This window comes from Manis javanica, chromosome 10 (assembly GCF_040802235.1).
Source record: "Manis javanica isolate MJ-LG chromosome 10, MJ_LKY, whole genome shotgun sequence".
Classification (NCBI taxonomy): Eukaryota; Metazoa; Chordata; class Mammalia; order Pholidota; family Manidae; genus Manis; species Manis javanica.
Window position 1 is genome coordinate 25,881,953 of NC_133165.1, and position 27,781 is coordinate 25,909,733.

General features: G+C 51.5%; 2 protein-coding genes across 2 annotated transcripts in view; one reads left to right on the forward strand and one right to left on the reverse strand.

Annotated features, from left to right (window-relative positions):
• Positions 1 to 7,188, forward strand: part of ELFN1 (extracellular leucine rich repeat and fibronectin type III domain containing 1) — a 79,399-nt gene extending 72,211 nt beyond the window's left edge. The window contains exon 2 of the transcript XR_005058592.2: positions 6,562 to 7,188. The gene's annotated coding sequence lies outside the window, so the exon portion shown is untranslated. The remainder of the gene's footprint in view (positions 1 to 6,561) is intronic.
• Positions 1 to 27,781, reverse strand: part of MAD1L1 (mitotic arrest deficient 1 like 1) — a 418,618-nt gene that overhangs the window by 28,292 nt on the left and 362,545 nt on the right. The window lies entirely within an intron of this gene.

The following is a 27,781-nucleotide window of genomic DNA, read 5'->3' on the forward strand; positions in this document are numbered from 1 at the left end:
TCTTAAAGTTCTCATAAGAAAAAAAAATGTAACTGTGTGGTGATGGATGTTAACTAGACTTACGGTGGTGATCATTTCACAATCAATGCAAATAAAATTACATTGTACACCTGAAACTAGTATGTTACATGTTACTTATACCTCAATTTTAAAAAATAAATAAGACTATGCTCTTAGCCCCACAGTCTTTCTCCTCTGCTTCTGGAACTCTGCTGACAGATGTTAGATCTTCTGCTATTGTTCTATAGATTCCTGAGTCTGAGCCTTTACTTCCAGTCTATCTTCTCTCTGTTGTTCAGATAGGTAATTTCTATAAGGTGTCATTAAGTTTACCGATTCTGTCTCCAATCCACTATTCAGATTGACCAATGAATCTTCAGTTTTGGCACTTGTATTTTTCAGTTCTATAATTTCCATTTTACTCTTTTTTATGTCTTCTATTTCTATGCTGAGGTTTCTTTTCATTCGTTCCAAGAGTGTTCATATTTTTTGCTGAAACATTTGCTATGCTGGCTGCTCTGCGCGTCTGCCAGGTAATTCAAGCACCTGAATCACGTTCGTGTTGTTATCTGTTGGCTGTCTTCATTTGCATCCACATTGTAATTGTTCTGGGTCTTGGCGTGATGAGTAATTTTTTACTGTGTGCATCCTATTTGTTCTTTAAAAGTTTCTTTTCTTTTTTAGTATGCAAAGAGCAGTAATATTCAAAATCCTTGGTGACTGGAATAGTAGGGAATTGGCCAAAAAATTACAGCCCACTCAGCATAGATGCTGACTGTAAATAACCAGTGTGTCCATGACAGTTCATATGGCCTAACTAGCAAACATCTCCCTGAACTCTCTGAAAACATGAATTATAATTTCATATGAATTAAAATATGAAATATAATTATACATTTAAATGAGTCCTTTCTCCTGTTTGCACTAGTTTTTGCCATTAGATACATTCCTCATATATCTGGTGGGTCTCTGCTCTCTGGTTATATTTAAGAGTGGTGCCTTAAGTTGGGATATTTCATGCCAAGGCAGGGTTTGCCAATTTGGGGGGCATGTAGGATGACCTGGCAGGCGTTTTGTGGGGAGACACTAACTGTCAGCACATAAATCTTTTATGTTGGGCCAGTTTCTCCCAATCCCATGACTCTCATCTCCTGAGTGCCCACATCTGGGAGACAAGTGAGAGAAAAGGACTGCATCTGACTGCTCCTTAGGGGAACCCTCTTGGCGGGTCTGTAGTGGCACCTTCACGGTGGCACCTGAACCCTAAGTCCAAGGTCTCTATGGTTCTCCTTATGCTGGGACTAAATTTCCAGACAAGAAAGTTAGCCACTCTTAAATATAACCAGAGAGCAGAGACCCACCAGATATCTGAGTAATGTATCTAATGGCAAAAACTAGTGCAAACAGGAGAGGGGACACGTTCACAAGCACCTCCACAAAACGTGGTGCAGGCGCCCAGGGCCGCCCTCCAGAGGGGGCTGCAGGGGGAGCACCAGCTGGAGCACATGTGCGGCAGGCAGGTGTGGAGGAGCCCACCGCATCTGGTGCACACAGCAGCCCCGGCACAGGGCACCCCTCGCACCAGCTTCTCACGCTGGATTATTCTGCCTCGCCACAGCTTCTCCTGGGTGTGAGTGGGCTATAACTGCTGGGACATGAATGAGAGGTGGCTTCCGGGGTGAATTTTGTCCCCTTGCGGTGGGGGATCCCAAGTCTGACCCCATCGCCTCACACCTCTACCACCTGCTCTGGCCCCCCAGGACTCCTCCAGCATTCACACCACTCCACAAGGCGCACCAGTGGGTGATCCAGACCCGTAGCACTCAGAGGTCTGAGTCCCTGGTTACAATACTTTATCAGGCCAATGTTCATAATTTTCTCACTTACATTAAACTGGACCTGGCAGTACAGAGAGGTCACCTGTGGGTCCAATACCCCCATCCCCATGAGCAGCAGCATTTCACCGTCACTCCCATTGTGCCCCGTCACTCTGGCCAGTGTGGTGGCTGCTCTCTCTGCTTAGATCTTGCTAAAAGGAGCCCAGAGTGAACAGACAGCATTGCCTTAAAGAGCCCTGTTCGTCCCTGGGTGGAGGCATCTTGCTTCTGGGAAGCAGGACATCGGGGCTGATGGAGCCGAAAGGTGCAAGAGGGAAGCAGACATCCCCCACGTGGGTGTCCGACTGTGATGAGGCGGGACCACCCCCTGCTCCACCCTGGTTCCTGTGCCTCCTACTTACTAGAGGAAGCGTACCTTGGGGTGTCCACAGTGAAGGCCATGCCCTGCCCTATATGGCTCAGCTCCAGCAGGCCCCCTGCAGTTGGCACGGTGTGTGCATGCTTGGGCCCCGGGGGCCTGTGCTCACCAGTGTGCCTCCTTCACCATAAAGGTGACCCTTGATCCAGAGATGTTTTGTGGGCTCCCATGTTAATGAGCCGGGCACTCCGCAGGCCCGCAATCTGGTAACAGCTGAGGCGGTGCTGGGAGGAAGGCAATCCATCCCCGGAATATGGCTCCGTCCAGTCAGGACGAGTCCAGAGCTGAAGGAGCTGTCATCAACCTGCCCTCAGCTGGATGGTCTGTTTCTCAGAGGTGGGTCTGAATCAGGGGCCTGGATATGGGCAGCAGCAGAAGATGGTGAAGGGCTGGGGACAGGAAGCCCTTTGGTAGCCTCCCCACCACCACGGCTATTTGTGTGGCCCCATAGTCCCAGCATGGACAGGGAGCAGGCCGAGGATGGGCTGGCTGGCTGGCTGGCCTCCCCAGGCCGAACTCTCCCTGGCCAGCCTATCTGTGCCGCACCAGCTGCAGCTGCTCTGCGGTGCATGGCCACACTGACACAAGCCCCTTACCCTGCACCCACAGGGCCACCCCTGCCTCCTGCATAGGTGTATTTGTCCCCCGTCTTCCAGTCTTACTCCTGCCACATCACCAACCTACAGCCAGGCTGTCTGACATGGCCCACGAGTCCACACGTGTCCCACATCAGGCCCCTTCTTGGAGCGCTGTGTGCACTGCACCCCCAGCTCACAGGACCGTGACTGAACTGGCCCATTCCAACCAAGCCTGGGTTTCTCCTCCACTGGTTGGCCTTTGAGAAGCCCCACAAGCCTGTTGGGGTGAACAGATGGAGAGGCATCCATGCAATAGCTGTGGCACGCAAGTCTGAGCTGTCCTTCCGGGCAGCCTGCCTCTGCCCTCTGTGCCTGCTCAAACCCAGGCCCGGAGAGATTGTTGATGGTCCGTTTGGCTCTTATGACATAGGCTTCTCCCAGCCCAGCTCATGGTGGGAGGCTTTGCTGGTGTCATCCCGACGCCCCCTGCTCACATACCTGGTCTCCACCAGGCGCTTGGCCCACAGGCTGCCCCTGGGCGCAGCTCCCTGTGGCAGATGGTGTGGTCTTGCTCCAGCGGTCACCTACCACAGGTGCCGTTCAGCCCATAGCTCTGCCGGGCCCTGAGGCCCAGATGAAGGGACTCCTTGCATCACAGCTGTAGCTGTATCAGTCCTCCCAACAAGGGGGCTGCTGGCCCTCCATGTCAGCTGACCAGCGTCCCCAGACACAGAACGTGCTCCTCCACCTCTAGGACACCTACTGAATGCTGTGCTTCTTAGTGGCAGACGGTGCTGGAGGCAAGAACCCACCACAGAGCACCCAGGGCATGGCCTCCCCACCCTCGCTGCCATGGCCGACCCCGGCTTCTTGCCACCTCCCGGAGAGCACGTGCTTCCCCACGGCATGCACAGAGCCTTGCTACTTCTTGCTTCCTGGGTCCAGTTACTGTGATGCCATCCAGGTAATGCCCTGTGGAGTGTCCAGGTCACCCGAGGCCCGTGCAGTGGCATTGTGGCAGAGAGCAGGACGCGTGACAGGATGCAGGGGCAAACCGCGAGGCCTGACGTCGTCCCTCTCAGGAGGATGTGACTGCTTCCCATCCGCCTTCCTGAAGGGCATTGCAGAGATCCTCCCGGCCTAATCAAGAGGCGTGTGCCTTGAGCCAGAGGCTGTCCATCTGTCCTGGGGGGACAGCAGGGGTTCCCGCTCAGCTCTCTGGTGGCTGCTGCACCTGCCACGGTCTATCTGGCCTCGCAGAGGCTGATCAGGGAGTCAGGCGGGAATCACTGCTGCTGCATCCTTTAAGTCTTTGGGGCGGCATGAACTTTGTCCAGCCCACCCCAACATTCACCATCCCCTGGGACTTAGTGTTTTGGCTGGGGGTCCAGCTCCAGGGGCGCCCACACACTGTTCTTCCTCCAGTGACTCAGTCTGTGCGTCCTTCCCTTTGCTGTGCCGATCACTCCCTCGGAAACCTGGGAAACGGCCCACTGGATGCATTAGGGGACCAGTGCTGTGGGATAAGTGTGTCCCCCCTCAAATTCACATGTTGAAGCCCCTTCTTCCAGGACCTCAGGATGTGACTGTGGAGAGAATGCCTTAATTCCTGTGGAGAGGAATTAAGACAAAGTGGAGTTCCGTGGGTGGCCCCAGTGTTCTAAGGGGAGGAGAGCAGGACACAGATGTGCACAGAGGGATGACCGTGTGGGACACGTGGAGTACGTGGAAACTCCACGCCAGGGAGAGAGGCCTCCGAGGACGCCGGCCCTGCCCTCACTGGGTCTTGGACACCCGCCCACAGAGCCGAGAGAGGACAGAGGCCTCCTGTCCAGGCCAGCCTGGCATGCTGTTTGCTGCGGCAGATCCCTGCCCCTCGGCCCTTTAAAGGGGAGGCCGCATGGCCCTCTGGCTCCCCAGGCACCAAGGTCGGCTTGGACTCTGAAAGCTCCTTAGGCTCTGGGTGGTCTGCACAGGTGCATCTGGGAGAGCAGCGGGTGCCTCTGGGGGGCCAGGAAGGAAACTGCTGTGTGACTTGCTGCAGTGGGGCAGGCCAGTGGGCCCAAGAATGACAGTGGCTCAGGTCTGGAGCCTGGCCAAGGGCCCTTTCCTCCCATGAGGACAGCCACCAGCCTCCTGCTCACCCAGACTCAGCTTGGTTCTTTACCTACAGGAGGAAAGGCATGAGGGTTGCCCGCCTGCCATGCCCCTGGAACAGCACGCTCCGCCAGTCTTGCACACCTGTCGGAGCTGGGCCCCTGGCTACGCCCTCACCCTGTTGCTCTCACAGTGATGGCACCCACCTTTCCTCGATGGTTAAGCACAACCACGTGGCCTCTGCTGCTCCAAAACCCCATCATGTCAGTTGATACTAGGGACCGCAATTCCAAGACATCATCTTATCAAAAGCCCTGCCTGCAGAGGACGGTATTGAGGATCCCCTGATGGTGGCCATGGTGACGGGGCATCCCCAGGCTGCCAGGCACCTCGGTCAGCTGGCACACACTCAGGGCTCATACAATACATCTGTGCCGGCAGTTCCCCTTCCAGAATTCCTCCACCCTCCATCACGTCAGTGCTAGCATTTACTCAAGTGAACTGTGAGCTTTTCTGAGCCTCCCAGAGCCAGGCCTGCTGTCAAAGCCAGTGCGTGAGGCCCCTGCCTGGGCGTTCAACTGAGTGACACGAGGGCCCCGTACTGAGACTCCCTGTTGCGCTTCACCCAGCACGCCCAAGATCCACAGGTGGACCCCAGGTCTGGGAAGGACGTTCCCTGCAGAGCCTGGGGCCCCTCTCTCACCCTGGCAGAGCCAGTGCTTCCCTGGAGAGGCCCAGAGGGGTCACAGGATCGGAGGGTCCACGTTCTCAAGTGCATGTACCCCGACCCTCTGCCCTGGTCCTGGGGTCCGCCTCCCTCCGCACCAGAGCTCTGACATCTGTGGAGGACACGGGAAGTCTTCCTCCAGGCCTGCACTGACGTCCTCTGCCTGCTCCTCACACAGCTGGCCCTCTGGCCTCTGCCCACAGCCCTTGTAATTACTGTGCCCATTCTTCCCAAACACCAGAGGTCCTGCCACATCGGGACCCTCTTCCCCCCCATGACCCACCCACACCACCCCAGACAGAGGCCTTAGGAGCTGCGCTTCTGCAGATCCAGGAGGCTGCCAATGTGCCACCTGCCACCCGGGAGGAGTCCTCTTTGTCCTCTGGGTCTGCAGGACCACCTCTAGCACTAATCAGACCGTTAGTGGGTTGGGTCCTACAGAAGCAGAGCCTGAGGCTGGAATTCTTGGCAAATAATTGACAGCGTGCCCCCAGGAGGATCCTGGGTCACAGCAGAGGGATGTGGAGGCCCCCAGAGTGGGTCATGTCGCCCAGGAGGCGGCCTCAGCCTCCTGAGGGGCGCATTGGTGCCCTGCCGTCTATCCTGACTCATGGCAGGGAGCAAGGGGCTTGAACTCTGAATGCATCAGGAATTGGCCACAGGCCATCCAGGGGTGCCCGAGGCCAGCCCCCCAGGAGAAGCCTGTGAGATTTCGCACCATGCAGCTGTGGGGCAGCACCCCAGACAGGCAGACAGGTCTGGGGCATGGGGGGGACACCTACAGCCTCCACGCCCCCTACCCAAGGACTACACCAGTCCACATGACCATGTGTGCACGTTCATTATGATGTAAGGAAGTATCGAGCACTTATTTAGCAAGTTATCAACCTTTTCTCTTTACAGATTCTGTTACTATTACAAGAATATTCACAACAGTCCCGAGTGGAGACAGCGCAAACGTCCCCCCGACCGGGGCAGAACCTGCTGTGATGATGCCGCAGGACTGCACACAGAGGGGGCAGGTGGCCGCTGCGCAGAGCCCCGAGTGAGCCGCAGAGGCAACCGGCCACGGAAGGGCACCTGCCGAGCGGCTCCCATGGGTTCTGTTGTTAGTAAGCTGTGACTCCTAGCCCCACCCCAGACAGACTAAAAACGGAAAGAAAATACCTTACTGTTCTGTATCTTTTATCTTAAATATTTAATACTCTGGAATGTATTTTGGCCTGGCAGATGAAGTAGGTGTCTTAGAAACTCCTTCCAAATGGTTGACCAGACGTTCAACACCATTACCGAATGATCCATCCCGTAGCCACTGAGGCAAAATGCTGCCCTGTCGACTACTGATGCTCATCTGTTCCTGGGCCCTGAGTTCCCACTTGTCGATCTGTCTTTTTCTGCCCAGATTCATGTTTTAGCTTAGTTAGTGATGCACTTTACTATCTGACAGGGTAAGCTCCCTCCATTATTCTTTTATATTTTTGAATTTTTCTTGGCTGTTCTCACAGGTATATTCTTCCAGATGAACATTAAAATCATTATATCATATTCCAGAAGTCTTGCTGAGCTTTTGTATGGGATTACTTTAGATTTATAGACTAACTTGGAGGAAAAGTGCATCTTTACAATATGAGGTCTTCTGACGCAGCCACGTCACAACCCTCTCCTTTTCACTGGGCTTTGTGTGTGTGTCCTGGGGTGTGCAGTACGATGCAGGTGTCCCTTACTCCCCAGCATCCGCTCCCATCCCCTTTCCTGAGGTCTGAGCCCATCCCTCCTGGCAGATCCACGAGGCAGCATCCCCACCACAGGGGTGGGCCGTGTGAGCAACCAGGGAGCTCCGTCCAGCCCAGCGTGGGGCCACACCCAGGCAAGGTCCGCGGGGCTGCCAGGAGATCTGCTGTGTGCATTCTGGGAAAGAAAGGGCTTCCTTCTCTCTGAATTACCAGCTGTCGGGGTGCACCGGACCTCAGGAGGGCCTGCCTGTGTGAGAACAGTGAACAGCTACCATTTACTGAGCACTTCCCACCTGCCAGGAGCTGTTCCCAGATTTTGCCAGAACTGATCAGGCAGCACTCCCGGTAACTCCACCCGGTATTCGGCTTGGCAGCTGAGGCACGAATAAATTGCAGGACCCACACTGGCCAGTCAGAATGGGCATGAAGCTGGTGGTCCCAGCTGCGTGCCAGCTCTGAAGGCAGGAATCATCAGCTCCGTTTCATATAAGGGGAAACTGAGGCAAGATCACACTAAGGTGAGCAGTGGAGTCTGGATCCCTCTTGCACCCAGAAAATGGGGTGTCACAGGGCACAGAGCTTAAACATGGACTCGGAGGGTGGGGGGTGGCATGGTGTGAGCTCCCTGCCCAGCTGCGAGGACAGCCACCCTCACTCCACAGTAGCAAGCTGTCCCTGTGGCCAGTGGGAAGCGTCATCTGCCGAGATGGCCTTTGGAGGATGGGACTTCTGCTCTTCCTGGGAGGCGCCACTGCGCTGAGGTGTCCCCCATCAGTAGCTTCCAGCGCAGGCAGCAGGATGCAGACAGGCTGGGCGGGGGACACCGCGGAGGGCAGGAAGTACAGGTTGACCCATGACCCAGCACCCGTGCTCCCAGGCGCACAGCGTCACCAGCAATCCCAGCTGACCCTGGAACAGCAGGGACGCTGGGGCGCTGTCCCCTCCCCTGCTGAAAACCCCCATGTGACCTTTGACTCTTCCAAATACATTTGCAAATGGTGTATCTGGGAAGGGGCTACTATCCAAAATACATTTAAAAAATTCATATAACTCAGCACCAAAAAACCCAAATAATCTGAATAAAAAATGAGCAGAGGACCTGAATAGACATTTTTCAGATGCCAACAGACACATGAAAAGATGCTCAAAACCACTAATCAGGGATGCAAATCAAACCACAACAACAGACCACCTCACACCAGTCAGAGCGCCCCTCTCCAGAAGATAAGAAATAGCAAGTGTCAGTGAGGATGCGGGGAAAAGGGACTTGGCACACTATTGGTGTGAAGGCAACTTGATGTAGCCACTGCGGGAAGCGCATGGAGGTTCCTCAAAAAACTAAAACTGAAATACTACAACCCATCAATTCTGCTCCTGGAAATTTCCCCAGAGAAAACAAAATCTCTCATCTAGAAAGATATATACAGCATTATTTACAAAAGTCAAGATAAAGAAACAGCTTACGTGCCCACTGATAGATGACTGCATACATAGGTGGTACATACAGACAATTGAATATTACTCAGTCATAAAAAAGAGTGAGATCTTGCCATTTGCAATGACATGGAGGGACCTAGAGGGCATCCTGCTCAGCGAGATAAATCAGAAAGGGAAAAATATTGTACAATGGCTTGTATGTGGATCTAAAAACGAAACAAAGGAACAAACAAAACAGAAATAAATTCATGAACACAGAGAACAGGTTGCCATGGGGGGGGGCAGATTGAAAGAGATGAAGGAGAAACAGGTACAGCGTAGGAAATACAGCCAATAATACATCTTTATATGGTGACACGTGGTCACATCCACTCTGGTGGGCATTTAGTTATGTATGTAACTGTCAAACCACCATGTTGTAAATCTGAAACCAATATAATATTGCATATCAACTATATTTTCATAAAATTTTTTTTATAAAAACAAAAAACTTTGACTCTCCCAAAACCTTAACTCCTAATAGCCCACTGTTGACCAAAAGCCTTACTGGTAACATAAACTGTCAGTTAACACACACTTTGCATGTTTTATGGATTATGTTCTGTAGTTTTACAATGAAGTCAGCTAGAGAAAAGAAAATGTTTTTTAGATTGTCGCAGATCTCCAAAAAATTTTCTGACGTTTTTGTTGAGAAACACCGTGTGCTAAGGGGACCTGTGCAGCGGAAGCCTGTGTTGTTCAGGGGTCAGCTGTCTGAAATCGCAGCTCAGCAGGAGAAACACCATGGGCCTGGGGCTGGGGCCCATGTGTCTCAGAGCAGACAGTCCTACCACTGCCAGGCGGGGCTTTCCACGCTTGGGCGAGTGCAAGGGGCTGTACCTGAGCACCCCTAGGGGACAGGTGACCTCCTCTCCTGTTCCTTTCCTTGCAAGATTCTCCTGGCGTCCCAGGTGGGCTCGTGACCAGGGCTTGGCCAACTGGACATCCCATCCCTCTGGCAGGGGTGTGCCAGCTTCTGTGACACCTGAGGGTCACTCTGTCACCTCTCTCCTCTATAATTTGAAGGGAAAAAGAGCAGCAAAGGATGCAGCTGTGAGTGTTTGTTGTGGAATTCCTATGCACAGTCCCAAATTCTACCTAAGAAAGTTGAAGTTCATGGAGTCAAAACATCTTTCAAAGGTACAATTTAGGCAGTTCTTTATTTTTTAATTTTCTTGATTTGTTCTTTAATTTTAAAAATTAGCCATTTAAAAAGAATACACTTCAATTTTTAAAAATTATCCAAATTCAGTCAAGTGTTTTACATATGAAGTAAAACTTGCACCTACCCAGCCATGACATGCATGCCATGCTCCGTGATGCTAAACTACAAATAAAATCTCCAAGCGGTCCCATAGAATGAAGGGTGGACGTCACTCAAGAGCTGTCTCTCTGATTTTATAATCCCAGTGGGGTGGGCAGAATGGTGTCCCCAGAGGCATCCCCATGCTGGTGCCCACACGGAAAGTGGACTTGGCCCATGGATCCTGGCAGGTCATTCTGCACTATCCGGGTGGGCCCAATGCACCCCTCATATTAAAAGCAGTGAGCCTCTCGGCTGTGGTCAGAGAGACTTGGCCACGGGATGGCAGGCCTCTGCCTCCACCTTCCAGGTGCCTGCCCTGTGCAGGTCTGGGTCTAAATCCCCTTCTTATCAGGACACCCGCCATCCTGGATGAGGCCCACCTGGTGGCCACAGCTTGCTGACGTCGACAGATCTCCTGCCCTCACACAGGTCGGACTCATGGGCACAGGGCTTAGGACTTCATCTCTGGGGACACACTTGCTCACAAGGCTCATATATTATTCAAATTCAACCCTGTCTGCAGCAATTCTTTAGAACTTAGACCAGTGAAAAGACAGTTTTTGGGAAGAGTGTGTATCATGTGCTGTTTGGAATAGCCAGTGCACGGCAATGGGGGGGCAGAGGGTGCGTTGTTAGCTGTAGTGTTGATTTTAAATCCACTGATCGCCCCACCCCACGTGCACCTGGCAGCCGCAGCATCTAGTGTCGATGAGCCAAGCTCACCAGGAGCATGCCTGAGATGTTCTGGGAGAGCCGGGCATGCTGCTTCTGGGTGCCGCGGGCCGAGCTGCCGGCAAACCATGGGTAGTAAGGGACACAGAGCACGGAGAGGCCAGATGTACCACCCAGCGCCTCTGACTTTGCTGTGCCTTCAGGCGGGGGCTGCGGCTCCCACAGGAGGGCAGGGGGAGCACCCAGGGGCATTTCCCTGAAGCGCATCATTTTTCCCAAGAAAATGCACCCCCATCTCAAGCTGTTATAATTTGAACGGGTTCTTTCCCCATGTCATTCTGATGGTTTTTGCTCATACACAGAAACAGGGATTTTGGAATACGTTTGCATCTTTTAAATTTATGGTTTATATATACAATAAAATTCACTTTTGCTGGCATATAGTTCTAAGACTTTGGTAAGTATGCAGAGCCATGTGAGGGCCTCCAAAATGGTGAACATCCCTGGGGGCCAGACCCCTGGTAGTGAGCTGCCCTCGCCCCTGGCTCCTGCTCGACTCTCCGTTCCTCATCTGCCCCTCCCAGCCGTCCACCGGATCATTTCAGAGCCCTGGAGTGCGCGGCATTGAGTCTGGCCTTTCTTGTCCGCACAGCGCACTGGACAGACCCTCGTGCTGGGTGTGCCCGTCTTGGCTGAGTAGATCCCATGGCACGCACGCAGCACGGTTCGGCCATCTGTTCACCAGCTGAAGGACACTTGGTTGTTTTCTGTTTTGGAAGATTAAGAATAGAGCCGCTCTAAAGTCTCGGATACTGGTTTTTGTGTGGACATAATTTCTTGGCTTTCTAGCATAATTTGTGACAGGGTCACTAGCTTATAAGGTCGTGGTATGTGTTTGAAATGGTGACACCACTTTCCAAAGGGGTGGTGCCATTTTGCATTCCCCCGGGTGACACAGGCAAGTCCCCTTCGTTCCCAAAACTCGCCAGCACTGGGTGCTGACAGTTCCCTGTTTCAGCCGTTTAATAAACATCAGGGCCATCTGGTTGTTTCAACATGCATCTCCTGAATGGCTGATGTGCTGATTTCTTACAGGCTTAGTCACTCTCCACGTATCCTCTTTGGAAACATGAATGTTGAGATATTTTACCCATTTTAAAACTTGGTTTATTGTTGTCTTACTGTTGAGTTTTGAGCATTCTTTACATATGTTGGACAAAGTTGTTGGTTGGATATGTGATTCGCAAACGTTTTCTCCCTGTTAATTATCTTGTCATTCTCTTAGCAGTTTACAGAACAAAAAAAATTTTTTTTTTGAGAGAGCATCTCTCATATTTATTGATCAAATGGTTGTTAACAACAATAAAATTCTGTATAGGGGGTCAATGCTCAATGCACAATCATTAATCCATCTCAAGCCTAGTTCTCGTCAGTCTCCAATCTTCTGAAGCATAACGAACAAGTTCTTACATGGTGAACGAATTCTTAGATAGTGAATAAGTTCTTACATGGTGAACAGTACAAGGGCATTCATCACAGAAACTTTCGGTTTTGATCACGCATTATGAACTATAAACAATCAGGTCAAATATGAATATTCGTTTGATTTTTATACTTGATTTATATGTGGATCCCACATTTCTCCCTTTATTATTTTTATTTTTAATAAAATGCTGAAGTGGTAGGTAGATGCAAGATAAAGGTAGAAAACATAGTTTAGTGCTGTAAGAGAGAAATTGTAGATGATCATGTGTGTGCCTGTAGACTATGTGCTAATCTGAGCTAGACAAGGGCAATAAAACATCCACGGATGCAGAAGCTTTCTCTCAAAACAGGGGGGTGGTGAGGTTCTAAGCTTCACCACTGTTGCAGAACAAAATTTTTTAACTTTGATTCAGTCCAAGCCACCAAAATGTTATTGTATGGATTGTGAGTTTTGTGACATGAAGAATTCTGCCTAATTCTGGGGTCACAAAGGTTCCCTCTTACATTTTCTTCTGAAAGTTTTAGTTTCAGGTTTGACATTTGGGTCTGTGATGCATTTTGGTTTAATGTTTGTATAGGATGGGAAAGTAGATCCAGGCTCTGCCAATTTATGTTTTTCACCAAGGTTGGGAAGCTTTGGCCATCGTTTATTATTTTCTGCTCTGATCTGTCCTCTTGGGATTCCAGTGGCAGGAACATCAGGGTTTGGGCAGGCCTGCAGGTGCCCCGACTGCTCACCTCCAGCGTCGCTCTCTACTCCTCAGAGTGGACGATGCTCCTGACACAGAGCCTGAGCCTCCTTTGTCACTCGGCTGTGAGCGCACCCTGTGACGTTTTTATTTCAGATATTGTAATTTTTCTACTATAAAATTCCCACTTGTGTATATTTTCTGGTTTCTATTTCTGTGCAGAGAAATTCCATCCCTCCATTCATTTCAAGATTGCTCACCCTAACCTTGGCTGGATGGGTGGAACAGCTGTTGTAAAATCCTCATCTGATCATTACACCCCCTGGGGCCTCCTGGGACTGGCACGGACGCTTGCCTTTCTCCTTGTGTACTGGTCACATTTTCCTGTTTCTTTTGTGAGTCCAGCGACTTAGGATCCAGTCCCGGGCACTTTGAATGTCACGCTGTCCGATGCGGGGCGTTTGGTACCCCAGGGATGCTGCTCTCCTGAGGGCAGGGGCTCCAGCGTCAGGTAGTGTCCAAGCCTTTCCCAGCTTTCCTGAGTCTGGGACATGGGTGGGGCCTGTTCTAGGGTCGAGTCAGACGCGCTCCTGTGGGTGTGGGGCGGCGCCCTCCTGCCCCCCATTCTCGGATTCCTTCCCAGGCCTGCCCTCTCTTGTGGCTGGAGAGCTAGTGCCCAGAGACTGGCCCACCCTCGGGTCAGGAATGCAGTCCAGGGAGGAAGAAACCGCACACAGCCTACCCTGGCCTCAGGGTGATGTTCAGGCTCGGACCCCAGCTCCCTGCTGGCTGCCCGATCCACCAGGACCTTTCCTGTAACCTGTGGGAGAGACAGACCGCAGGTGGCTCCCCATCCTTGGCCGTCGCCCGGATGCAGGACACACATCCTCTAACTAGCCACCTTACTGGGCTCTCAAGAGTTCTGCTGCTCTCCAGCTGACGCTGATACCTACACAATAGCACATGGACAGGGTGTACGTATAGCGTCCGTTTAGTAGTAAACATGATGCCGCTGCCCCACTCCTATCCTCCAGCCCCCTCCACGACCAGTCCGAATTAGCCACGGTTTTCATCACCAGTGCCTCTCCTTGGGACTGCGCCACTAGCCCTGTGACCACTCCCCTGTAGACTCAGGACGTGTCCTATCAGCTGGGGGGCTGAGCCTCCCAGTTCTTCAGGACAGTTTGGCCATTTCTGACCCATCACTCTTTCATACAAATTCTATAATTCATTTGTCAAGTTCCACGAAAATCCTTCATGTGTTTCCAGTGATTCACCACTATATAGCGTTCCCCGGCTTTGGGTTAAGGAATTTTCTTAGGTTTCACTTGTCCAGCCATTTTTATTTTATACAGATGCTACTTTTCTGTTAAATGCTTTTCCTTCACCTATTGAGGTGGCCAAAGATTTTTGTCCCATATTCTGCTACCATGGAGAAATGCACACGTGCTAATGTCAAGCATTCTTTCAACCCCGGGAATAAAACAAGTTTGGTGGCAATGCATTACACATATTGATTGGAGAATGACATTATGTTTCTTTTTCTTACTGTCCTTGTCTATTTGGATGCAAAGATCTCCTACCTCATAGGAGTAGCCAGGGACTGCTCTCTTGTTCCCTTTTCTGGGAGACTTTGAAGAAGATTGGAATCATCTGTGCCTTGAATGTTTTGCTAGAACTTGCCCATAAAGGCTGCACCTAGCTTTTATATTATTGGAGTATTTCTAAAATTGACTAAATTTTTGTTGTTACTACAGTTCAGGTTATAGCTGAATCTGTTTTGGTAATTTGTGTGTTCCTGGAAACGTGTCTATTTCATCTAGATTTTCAGTTTTATTGGCATAAAGATGTTCATACTATTCCCTTATTAACTTTTAAATCTCTGCTGTCATCTGAGGTAATGTCCTCTTTCTTAATTCTAGTAGTTTTGTGTTTTCTGTCTTTTTAAATATCAGTCAGTCTTGTTCCAGGTTTACCAGCTTGGTTAGGGGTTGCAAAAGACCCACTTTCTCTTTATCACTACCCCTACCCCCTGCCCATATCTTAATTTTCCATTTTATTCATTCCAGGTTTTATCTTATTTTTCCTTCATTTTCTTTGGGTTTATTTTGTTGTTCTTTTTCTAACTTCAGTTATACTTAATAATTTTTAGTAAATAATTTTTATATTCCAATATATGCATTTATGATTATAATCCCACCCAGGTACCAAATGCTATTATTATATTCATCATCATTTGTTGGTATTTTTATTATTCTGTAGCCTTAAGTGTTTTTAACTTTCCATCATGAGAAATTTTTACCCATGAGTAATTAGAAGCCTGTTTTTAAGTTTCCAGATTCAGGTTTTTAGGCTTTAGGGTTTCTTCCCTTGGTACTGATTTCTAATCTCCTTGTGCTGTGATCAGGGAATGTCCCTTTCCTGCTACTTGTTCACCCCCTCCCACCCGGGGAGATTTGATTTTTGGCGAATGTGGTCAACTTCAGAGCATGCCCTGAGCACTTAGAGAGAAAGCATAGTCTCCAGTTATTGCACGCAGTGTTCAATAAACATCTCATAGGTCAGTTTTGTTACTTCTGTGGTTCAAACCTTCTAGATCCTTCCTATGGTTATCTGCTTGTGCTGTTGGTCGCTGGAGAGGCATGTGTCTCCCAAACCACTGGTGGGCTTGTCAACTGTTTCTTGTAGTTCTTGAAATGCACATCCGGTGTAGCAGAATATAGTCAACCCACATTATTACCCATCATCAAAAGCCAGCTGACAAGCTTGGATGCCCCAGCTTGGATCGTTGCCCTGGCAGCTCACGTGCTCTTGTGTCTAATGTGTCAGATCTGTGTTTTGGGGTATTTTAACCCTCGAGTGGCCACTGTCATCACAGTTTGTGCAGATGTTTTATGCCTTGCACATGTGGACATGGCTATTTGTCCACGGAGGCAACAGAAAAAGTTTATGACCTTTTCTTGCCATTCCTTCTGGCACCCAGACTGACTTCTGGAATTGTGTTGCCTCCTCATTTTTTTTGAATGATAGTTTTGTTGGAAATACAATTATACAGCTTTTCTGTAAGCTATGTTCCTTCTAAGCTTGGAAAAGTGTTTTTGCTTTCCCTGCACCCCTTCTTGACCCTGTGAGGAAGTCAGACCTCAGTCTGCTGGCGGCTGTGTGTGGGAGCCTAGCTTGGCTCGGGGGCATTTTGGATCTCCACCGTGTGCCTCGGCTTCACCCTGGTGCAGTTTGAATGGGTCTGTTTGTCCCGCTTGGGATTCACGCAGGCGTCCTTTTCCTGGAAACGGGTGTCTTTCATCAGCCCTGGGAAGCTCTCAGCCCTGGACTCCGGGGCTTGTGCCCACTGCCGGCAGACACACGGCCACCTCGCTTGAACCTCCTGGTCATCACCTGCCCCCACCTCTTTTCTCTCTATGCTGCACCCCTGCAATGCTTCGGGTCCGCTTCCAGGCCCTGACTCTTCCCTCAGCCTGTTCGTCTGGGCCCCGCCCTCCGCCGAACTGGCCTCCGTGTTTTCTCGCTCACTGATGTTCTAGCTATCTGTTCAGCTGTGTTTATCTGCTGTTTCATCTTTTCAATGATGAAAAAGATTTTCATGATCATATTTGATCTATTTTGTTCCCTAGTCTCTGCATTCTCTCACATTTTCACTTCCCTGCCTTGTGTCTTCAAATACACTGAACATGCTCGTCTCCTGCACTGCTGGGCCCACCAGTCCCTGTGGGCTGGCTACTTGATGGGATCTGCATGTCACCTTTTCTTTCTAGTATGTTCTGTGATGACACCGTAACTTCACATATACACACATATGTATGTCTTTTATATAGATAAGTAAATGTTTGATGTTGACCATGGAAATTCCGTGAGGCCTGGGCGAGAACACTTGTGTTGGCTTTGGGCCCGTACCTGGGGCACCACTGGCCCACGTCAGGCCGTGATCCTCCACTCCTCCCCATGCTGTTTGGGGATTCAAAGCCACATAAGGGCTGGTCAGTGCCACAGATTCCCAGGGGATTTAAAAATCCAGACTTTCCCCATCTTTGCTGGCTGAGCACTGGAATGTTCCCTACTTCAATTTTTTCCCCAAAGTTTTACTTACAATGGAACTACAGTTGACACACAGAATCAAGTTGGTTTGAGGTACACAACAGTGATTCACAGTCACACACAACATAAAAGACCCACCACCATGTCTACTTCCCTCTTTCACAGAGGGTGAGGGTAGCTCGTCCTGGGTCCCGGCACAGACGGGGGGTTCTGCCCACTCCACCTGTGTTCCCACTGGGCGCCCAGACCCTCAGGGCACAGAGAGATGCTGTCAGAGGCCCTGAGCCTCAGTGTGTGCAGCCTCAGCACCTACCCTGCCTCTGGGGCTCATGCTCGGCTTCACCTGCAGGCTCCCAGAAGCTCCCTACTCACCTGCAGGGTCATCCGGCTACTGAATTTACTCTGCAGGGAGTGACCTCAGGGTCTTGGGTCCAGCTTCTCAAACTTTAGCTCACGTCAGGATCTCCTGGAGAGCTTGTGAAAGGTTGGTGGGCCCCATGCCCAGATTTTCTGACCACCTTGGGTGTAGACTGAGATTTTGCATTTCTAACAAGTTCTCAGGTGAGGCCAGTGTGGCTGGGCTTGAGCTCACCTGGGCTGCATTCACCTGCTGATGTTCCAGAGCACCTGAAGGATGAGCATCCCCTGTGGGACTGGGCACCCACCACTACCTCAGTGGTTTCCCATTAAGCCGAGGTACCCGCCTTAAAAGACATGATCACGGCGACCTGCCGACTTCAGCCCGCCTCAGAGTCACCTGCGTGGCTCACTCAAACACTTTGCCCTTGCTGTCAACACTAATACTGGTGCCAAAGAATCAGCTGTAGAGTTTACACATTTCATCAATACTGTTTTTTACATAAGGTCTGCCTTTCATTTATTTCGTCTTCCTGCAGGTGTGTTTGAGGTCTAAGTTCTCGGGTTTTATTATTGCTTGTAGGTGGAAACATTTGTTCCTATGCATTTTTCTTTTTTGAATTGGACCTTGTAAGTTTACATACCTAACATCCTCTTCATCATTGCAGAATCTAAGTGGTTTATTTCCTGACTCAAGGCTTATTTAGGAGATTTTAGAAGTCTAATTTAATTGTAAAATGCTTATTAACTATAAGCTATATTGCATTGCAGTTTGAGAATGTAGTCCATGTCACAAATACTGATTTTTTGTTTCAATATATTGTCAAACTTCCTAAATGTTACAAAGGACTCAAAAGGTATATTCTCTGCTTGAATAAAAAGCATTAGAACATATTTGTCTCAAGTAAATTAGGGTTCTAATTCTAGCTTTTCTTATTTGTTGCCTCGAGTGAGTCCTGCGATGATGCCTGGCTCACTGCCTGAGGGTTTCCACTGCAGGAGCGGCGGCTGATGCTCCCCCAGCACAGCCTGCAGAGCACCTATCCCTGCTCACCTGGTGCTCTGCAGCCCCCACAGCCACGGGGCACCTGCCTTTCCTGAGCCCTCCTTCCCCGGCACACAGCAGCCCCCTTCCCCAGTCTCAGCTGACCTGCCGCCCCCCTGCCTGATGCCCTCGGAGTTCAGCTTCCATCTTTATAGATGCTTTCCCGCCTTTTGTGTTAAACCTCTCCTGCTTAAATTACTGTGTGGCTTGTCTGATTAGATCCAGATCAAAATGTGAAAAATAAGAGCAAATAAAGCCCAAAGCAAGCAGCAGAAAAGAAACTATTAAAAACAAACAAACAGAAATTGGTGAAATTGAAAAGAAAAAATAACAGAGAAAAATCAATGAAACTTAAACTTGGTTCTTTGAAAAAGTAACACTAATAACTCTTAAGCCTAAGAAGGAGGAGGAAGAGAGGAAACAATTACCCATATCATAAAGGAGAAAAAGGACATTGTTACAGTCCCTTCAGACTTCTAAGGCCATAGTACGGCTTTGTGCTCATCAGCTCCGTGACTTAGATCACACGCTTTGAAATGACAAACCGCCACAGTGCACGCAAGAAAAAAGTCAGTTGGATGGTCCTGCATCTACTGGAGAAATGAAATTCCTACTTAAAAGCATTGCAGAAATGGAGCCTCAGGCCTGCGTGTCCTCACCGGCAGGGTCTACCAAATAACACCAAGTCTACACAGTTTTTTCAAAAGTACAAGAGGTGGAAGACTTCACAGAACAGTTCAAAGACATTACAGGGAAAGTTCTGACTTTGGCGCAGTAACATAGGCCCCAAATCCCTTAGAAAAACTAGTGGATTGAATCCAGCCATATCTAAAAGGATCGTCTCTCAAGACCAAGTGGGGTTTATCCCAGGAAGGAGAATTGGTTCAACATTTAAAAAAATCAGTGTAATTCCCCATACCAACAAAATAGAGAACCCACAGGATTACCTCAACAGATGCAGGAAAGCACGTGTTGAAACCCCTGGACTGCACAGCCCGCTCTCTGAGAGCCACGCGCGCAGTGGTACTTTAAGGCAAGGAAGCAAAGCCTCACAGGCACGTACTAGCAGCAGGGCGCTGAGCACATGGACTCCTTGCTTGTAAACAAAGTTAAACACCACTCGCTCCACCTTCCGAGTCAAGTGGTGCAGATTTTAGCCAAAGCAATGAGGAAAAGAAAAAGTAATAAAAATTTGGATTTGAGGAAGCAAACTGTCTTCACATGCAGATGTGATGTGAGCAGAGTGAATCCAAAAGAATCTGCAAACTGTTAGAATCAATTACGGACGCAGCCAGATTCACTTACACCTTATTACCAGGCTTAATATAAAGCTACAGCAGTTAAGATTGTGGACTTAGTGATCCATGGGGCCCAATCTGGAGCCTACAGGGAGACCACTGCATACGCAGCCCCCTGATTTATGACCATTGAGTGTCCCAGAGTGAGCAGATGTCCACAAGACCTCACACCAGATGTGAAATTTGGGATGGTTCATATATCCAAACGTGAAAGCTAAACTAGAGCTTCTAGAAGAAAACACAGACAGATATCTGTGTGGTCTCGCTGGCAGCCGTCTTAAATAACAAAAAAGCAGAAACCACTACAGGTGATGATGAATGAGATAATTACAATTAGACATGTCTGTTTATCAAGAGACGTTAAGAAAATAAAGAGGCAAGCCCAGAGCCTGGGGGAGTTACCTGTGATCTGGATGTCTGACAAAGAACTCACATCCAGAATATGTAAGGGACCCTGCGAAAGCCAGGAGACGCCCCAGCTGTGAACGAGGGCAGAACGACCCCTTCCAACTCCAGGGAAGCACAGAGGTGCTTGGCATCGTCCCTCTGTCCAAACCAGCAAAAAACTGAACACATTGACAGCCGACAGCTGACAGCCGTTCTCAGGCCCATCAGAAGTGCAGCCACAGGGCAGACCCCTGCCCCAGAGGTGGAGGCACGCTATGGCAGAGAGCCAGGGCTTCAGACGCAGCCAGGCGGGACTCTGTCTCCCCACCACCTGGAGGCCTGGAGGGCGCCTCAGGGGATGCAGTCAGCGGCCCAGCACCACCTGGAGCTCAGAGGCTCGGCTGCTTAGGGCTGTGGGGCCGATTGGCCTCTGACTCGGGGCCTCAATGCCCAGAGGGCGCACACACGGGCTCTTCACAGGCTGGATGGGCCCAGCTCCGGGCCCTGCTCAGGGGACGCCCGGATGCCCGGCAGGCAGGGCAGGGGCCGCCACCTCTCAGATGCTTACTGCCACCACTGCGCGGGTTGTGCCCAGGGGACAAGGACATCCCACCTGAGTGTCCACCGTGCTCCACGTCAGCTACATCTCGACAAGGCCAGAAAAGCTCCAGAGCTGTGGGGGCTGGGCTGACCAGGTAACTTTCTGGAATGTCCTGTTTTAGGGGCTGGGTCACACAAGTGTCCACAGTCGTCACTTACGAGGTTTCCTTTGTAAATTTTACTCCAGAGAAAGGAACTGTGAATGTGCGGCACCTCTGGATAATCTCACAGACGTGAGGTGCCCGGTGGAGGCCGTGCTGTCTGTGATCTGCTCTGCGATGTGTTAAGCAGACAGACGCCTTGATGGAGTGAGGCACAGAGACGTGAAAAAGCAGACAGGGGAAAACATCCGGCAGCTTCAAGGTGGTGACTATATGCATTCGTTGTAAAATTCTTTCATCTTTGCTAAATGTTTTCCCATCATAAAAAGCTGTAAAAAATAACTCCTTGCAGCCATGCAGGAGGATGAGTTACAGTGTTGAGGGGAAGGTCAGACACCAGTGGACATGTACTGTCCAGCTTTGTTCATATAAAATTCTGAAATGGGCAACCCTGCTCCGGAGTGACAGGCCATCGCCGGTGGGTGTTGTGACCGGGTCTCTGTGCAGGCCCAGCGTCCTGTTCGTGCTGGAGCAGGGACAGCCACTCAGCTGCACTGTGATCTGGGCAGGTACGGCTGTTGTGTTTCCATGAAAACTCACATTATAAAAGCTCTTAGGAGAACGGGGACCAGCTGGAACATCCTTAGGCTGACGAATGGGCTCCCGCCCTCTGCCTGGCCTACCTACAGTCTGTGGACACGGGAAGTGTCCTCTTTAAAACAGCAAGTCAGTGTGAGAGCCTCAGGGCCCCTGGTGTCCCCCACAGTGCTGTCCTCGCCTCTGTGCCGTCACTAGGTCCCTCTGGGACAGACTCGGTGACCAGGGGAAGTACAGATGCCCCAGAGGACTTCCTCACCCCTACTCATCCCGAAGCCTGACCTGCGACAGCACAGGCGGGGTGGGGGTGGGGCTGCAGGGCAGACAGGCGCTTAACAAACGCTGCTGAGATAGTCCTTCGTGCGGAAAAGATGAAATTGGATTTCTGTCTCACGCCATAAATAAAAGCCACTTGCGGAAGACAGTGTGGGAGATCATCTTTATGACCTCACTCTGTTGAGGTGGTTTGCTTAAACCAGACGCCAGAAGTGCCAAGCATAAAATAAAAGATGAATAAATAAAACTACACCAACATTGAGAACTCTGTTTATCAAAAAACGCTGTAAGGTGGGTACAAAGGTGAGTCACAGAATGGGGGGAGCTGCTTCCATAGGCAGCCCCACAAAGGATTAGGATCCGTGTGAGGAGCTGCGAGGGTCAGAAAGGAAGAGGCCCACCCCGGCAGGGAAAAGGGTAAGAGGCGGGGATGGGCCACCCACCAGAGTGGGACACGGTGGCATACAAGCATAATAGGATGCCCGACTTCCACCGCACTCAGGGATGTGCACGGGAAACCCACCAGACACTGCGTGTCCCCACTTGAGGGGCCAAACCCGGAGAGTGAGCCGGTGCAGGCTGCTGGTCATGCAGTGCCTCGCTGGTGGAATGTGAGGTGGTTTGGGCACGGTGGGGGACAGTCGGGCTTTGTCTCGTGTCGGGTGCCCCCGTGAGCCTCCTCCTCCTCAACCCTGGAGAACGTGTGCTCCTGAGCCGGTGCAGACTCTCCGGGATGCTCATGGCATGTGGCCTTCAGTAGCAAAAAGCTGGAAAGGGTCCCAGGGTTCACCTGCTGGGTGGGTGGATGAACACTTTTGTGTATTCATACAGTGGAGTACAGGTAAACCCTAGAAGCATCACAGAGTGGGGAAAAGCAAACTACGTGATCACATACAGTACACTCGGAAGGTCTCACCCAGACCACCAGGGCTCGGGGCCCACTGGCGGGCTGAGCTGGGAGAGGCCTGCCTGGTACACACCCAGTGCCATTCTCCAGGGAGCGTCACACTGCATGACCCAGTTAGGCGAATGCAGCAGCGGAACATGTCATAGGCCAGAGTGTCAGGAGCGTGTGTCTCCTCTCTCTAGAGCAACAGCTGGGGTTTCATGCAGTCAGATGGCCTCGCAGAAACATTTAGCCTTAGTTCTGTTCAAACCCACGTCGGTGCTTACCAGCAAGGCTCCTGATTTTGTCCTGCTTTGTGGCAGGCGGGAGTGTCTGTAGGAAGATCCAGGGGGCTTTCTGAGCGCCGAGGCATTTCCTGAGCTCCTGGGGGCCTGGGTGCCCTTCTTTGCTTTAACACACGAAGCCCAATGCTGAGCTCACGGTCCACCCGTCACGTCTGCCCTGCTGGCCCTTGGGCTCACGATGAGGGTGGGGGCCAGCAGGGCCATTGCCTCCTGTGCAGGGAGGCCACAGTCCAGCCTCGATGATGAGCTCTTCTAGGGCGGCTCTTTCCCCACAGAGGGCTCCTTTCCCTGGAAGGCATCACTGCACGGAGGCCACCAGGGCCACCTCCTCCTTGGGGAGCACCAGGATGCCCCCTAGACCCTGTCGTCATGTCCTCTCCCTCCTCTTCGTCCTCCCTGCCGGGCTGTGCGCAGCTGCCTCCCCAGGTGCTCTGCTCCACCCTTCCGTCTGCATTTCCTAAACCCTGAGCTTCACCCATTCCCATTCCCTCGCGTTTTCCTTGAAGACTGCACCTTGGCACAGAGGTTTCCCAGGGAATCAGTTTCCGAAGGGTCCTTAGTCACCAAGCAGAGGTGGGTCCCGGAGCCCCTTGCTGGTCCAAGGATGAGAGGAGGTGCTATGGGCTCTGGGTGTGCCAGCGGGACGGCCCTTGAGTCACATGCTTGTGGTGGCCGTGTTGCTCTCGGCCTTGGGCTGGGGATGGGGACGGGGGTGAAGGTGACACCCACGGTGGCGGACGAGCCTTGCCTGATGCACGAAGTCAGTGGGGCGGCTGCACGGGCCCCAGGCAGGTTGTCCTCTGCAAACAGGTCCTCCCTGAGGGGCTCTTCCAGATGGGGGGAGGTCTCACTGCTCTGTGTCCTCTAATGATAAATATGCTAATCTTCAAAATGCATTAAGCATATTCCCCTAAATGTTTAAACACTCACACAATGAATGGATCTCAACTCAAAATATTGACCAATAAAATGTCCCAGATATTTAGGTATTGGTTATAAACTTTAATCAAGTCGTTCTAAATGTTTAATTAAAATCACAAGCTAAATGGGTCAGATTTGCTTAGTCACTTTGAATGCCTTTACAACCAGGTGAGACCCACAGGCTGTGGGCTGAGCGTCCCCTGCGCCTCATGTGCTGAAGCCCTGTACCCCGGCGTGGCTGTATGTGGAGGTGGGCCTTTTGGAGGCCACTGAGGGTAAAGGGGGCCACTAGGGCGGGGCCCTGACCCCGGGGACTGTGGCCCCCTGCGGTGGAGGAGACACCAGCACTCTGTGAGGTCACAGCGACCCAGGAGGCCCTTGCCAGGAGCAACAGGTGCCTGAAAACACACGCCCACCGTTTAAGCTGCCCCATCGGCGGCGTGGCACTAGGAGCCTGAGCAGACCCCACACAGATCGTCCTGAGGACCTAGAAATGGGGTAGTTGGGGCCCGGCCAGGCTGGTCCTGTGGCTTCATCACAGGGTGCACGAGGGCTGAGCCTGTGGCGTGAGCCTCAGTGGAGCAGCCCTCATCTGCTCACCAGATGCCAGTCCCACACATGCTCTTTGCGCTGGTGCTCACGGGGCCCTGGGCTGCCTCTCTGGGGTCACCACCTGGCCTGCAGGGTCCCACTCCCTCTCAAACTCACCCCCATCCTGGGGCGTGGGCTCCCCCCAGGGGAGCACTGCCGGGAAATCAGTCCATCTACATCTGGGCCTGCAGGCCATCAGCCCGTATGGACGGACTGTGCGCTGAACGGGGACGGTCACAGCCCCTGGGACAGCAGCTCTGCTGGGGTCCCAGGAGGTGAGGGCCGGCCTGCGGGCTGGTGCTCCTCCTGGGGCTGGAGCTCAGCATCCTCAGCACACGTGGCATCCACTGTCACCCCTCTGCCACCCACCCGGCTGGCTTCCTCGCTGCCTCTGAGCTGTGCACTCTGCTGAGTCCTCCCCATTCTGGGTCCACTTCCCAGGCGGTTCCCCAGCTGCACAGTTGGCCTCCTGTCTGTCCATAACCCCCTGCACCTGGCCAACCGCATGGGGTCGCTCTGCAGCATCTCTGGGCCCATGTCCCCAGAGGACGACGCCCTGGGGAGCACAAACTGGCGAGAGGTCATTTGTGTGTGCCAGGACCTCCGGATGTCCTTGCCCTTCAGCCCTGAAGATTCCCCAGGGGGTGTTCGTGACCTCGTGACCATGTGGCCAGGGCACTCTGGGCAGCACCGCCAGTGACAATAATCATAACAAGAAGGGGAAACTGATTCCCACAAAGGGTCAGAGCACAGCAGCCCACAGCCTCTGCTGTTGGAGGCGGTGACTCAGGTGCTGGGCTGGCACGTCAAGGGACCGGAGATGGCAGAACAGCATATGCAGACGCTGGCTGGGCACATGCCCGAGAGTGTCAGGCCCAGGAGGAGAGGCAATTGTGCACACACGTGCACGTGTGGGCAGTGCACACACACATGCCCAGGCATCCATGGGCACAAGCCCAGAGTGCGAGACATCCAAAGTGCGCCTCGACTGTCTCTGGTGATGGAGCAACAAGCGGTCTCCCTTTTCTTCTTGGGATGTTCCTACATTTTCCAAACATTTTTCAGTGGCCGGACATTAATGCTATAAAAAGGTATTCCAGCTATGTTTGTTTTAAGTAGAAACACCACGGCCACCTTGCCAGGGTTGCCCTGGGAGCAGCTGGGAAGGCCAGGCCCCAGTCGCGGCTGCTGTGGGACCCCTGGGTGCTCCAGCTCTCAGGGCTGTGTGCCAGGGAGGGGAGCCCGAGCTGGGCCCCTCTCGCTACTTGCTGGGGGGCCCCCAGTCCCTGTGCCCCCCAGGGCCCTCCCACCTTGGGCCAGCTCAGAAGGGGTTAAGGGTGCCACCGATGCAAATTAGATTAATTAATCCTTTCATCAGTTGCAAATATACCTTCTGAACCCTATTAAAAACATGAATATGCAAATACAGACCTTTTTAAATTCTCATTTTCAAGGACGTGGTGTTGGGGTTTGATTAGTGAATTCTGTTAACAGCCTGTAAACCTGGTGCAAAATTTAATTTCCATTTTAAGTTAAAAAAAAGCAAGAGAAAAAAGGCATGAAGGCTGTTGGTAATTGAGCTAATTATAGTGTTGCACTAAAGAGGCCACACATGGAGCCCTGGCCGGGGAGGGGGCTGCCAGCAATGGCCTCAAGCTGCCTCTGCCGCCCCCCCACCAGGCCCTCATCAGTCCACTTTACACATGTAGAGACTGAGGCTCAGGTGGGGGACACCTGCCTGGAGCAGCGTGCGGGTCGGGGTGGAGCCAGCATGGAGCGGCTGCCTGGTGTCCAGGCCGGTGCTTGGCTGCTTTCTGGAGGGAGCTCGGCTCCCTGACCAGTCTTTGGATGTGGCTCTCTGCTCCCTGGCTCTGCCAGTTTCCACGCACTCCTGGGTGACCTGCCAGGACGGCCGCTTCTGCTATTAGTCAAACAGGGACACAGTCTGATGGTGCCTTTCACATGCTCGTGTCCACCAGTGAAGACTGAGCACCTGAGGGAGCCAGGCAGTCAGGGGCCGGGGCCTGTGTGGACACGGTGAGGCCCCCGTTTTGCCGAGCAGTCCTGGCCTGGACAGTGGCCATGGAGCACCTGGCATGTGGCTGGTCCAAACTGAGAGAGGCGGGAAGTGTAAATAAGATGCTGGATTTCCAAAACCCAGGGCCACAAAATGTGGTGAATGAATGTCTTGTTAATTATATTGATCACAAGTTGATGTAACATTTTTGATGTATTGGGTTAAATGAGTGCATTAAAATTAATTTCAACTGTTTCTTCTACAGTTCAAAGGTGACTGCTAAAAAATTTTCAGTCGTATGTGGTTGTGTTATTTCTATCAGTGCTATTCTGCGGGTGCTCAAGATACTACATGGGTGAAAAAGTATACAGAATATACCATGTGTTGTGTGTATTATATACACATGTAACATGTAAACTACTTTGTAATATGCACACTATCCATACATGTGACACGCATTCTCTACTTGTGACATGCATGTATCTTACAGACCATACGTGTGAGATGTGCATGCTACATACACTCCATGTAACATGCTACGCCACATGTAATTTGTATTATAAATATGCATAAAGTAGGTGCCAGGTGGGAATAAGTGTCATAAAGAGTAAGGCTGGTGCAGGGGATGGGGGCAGGCAGGGTCCACATAAGTGAGGGTGTCTTAGCTTAGCTGACATAACCCAGGACCACCACACACCTGGGGCTTAAACAACAGAAATGTGTTTCTCACAGATCTGCAGGCTGGACGTCCCAAACCCAGGTGTGGGCAGGGCCAGTTCCTCATGTGCCTCTCCTGGGTGTGTGGGTGCCATCTTCTCCCCATCCTCACATGGCTGCCCCGCTGTGCATGTCTGCATCCTGATCGCCTGAGGACACCAGCCCTGTGGAATCAGGGCCCACCCCAATGACCCCTCGTTACCTTAAATCACCTCCATAAAGGCCCTGCTCCAAATACAGTCCCTTCTGAGTACTGGGAGCTGGGGCTTCAACATGTGGGTGCTGGGGGACACAACTCAGTCCGTAACAGGTGAGCCAGGAGAGATGGGAACAGCAAATTGAGCCTGGGACTGGCACGTCCGAGGGACATGGGGGTCCACGAGGTCTCAGAAATACTGACCAGTCAGAAACACTCCCACACCTACTGCTCATTCTTGAAAAGTAAGGGTTGGCAAATGGTATGCTGAGTAGGGTGGGGACAGGACTGGCTTATTTATTTGAATCTGGAACTTAGTTTTCTGTCTGTTTTGGTTTGGCCTGGCTTGTTTTTTACAGTAATAACCAAAATGGTCTGGAACTATGGAAGTGCTGAGAAATGCTGTCCCCTTTAT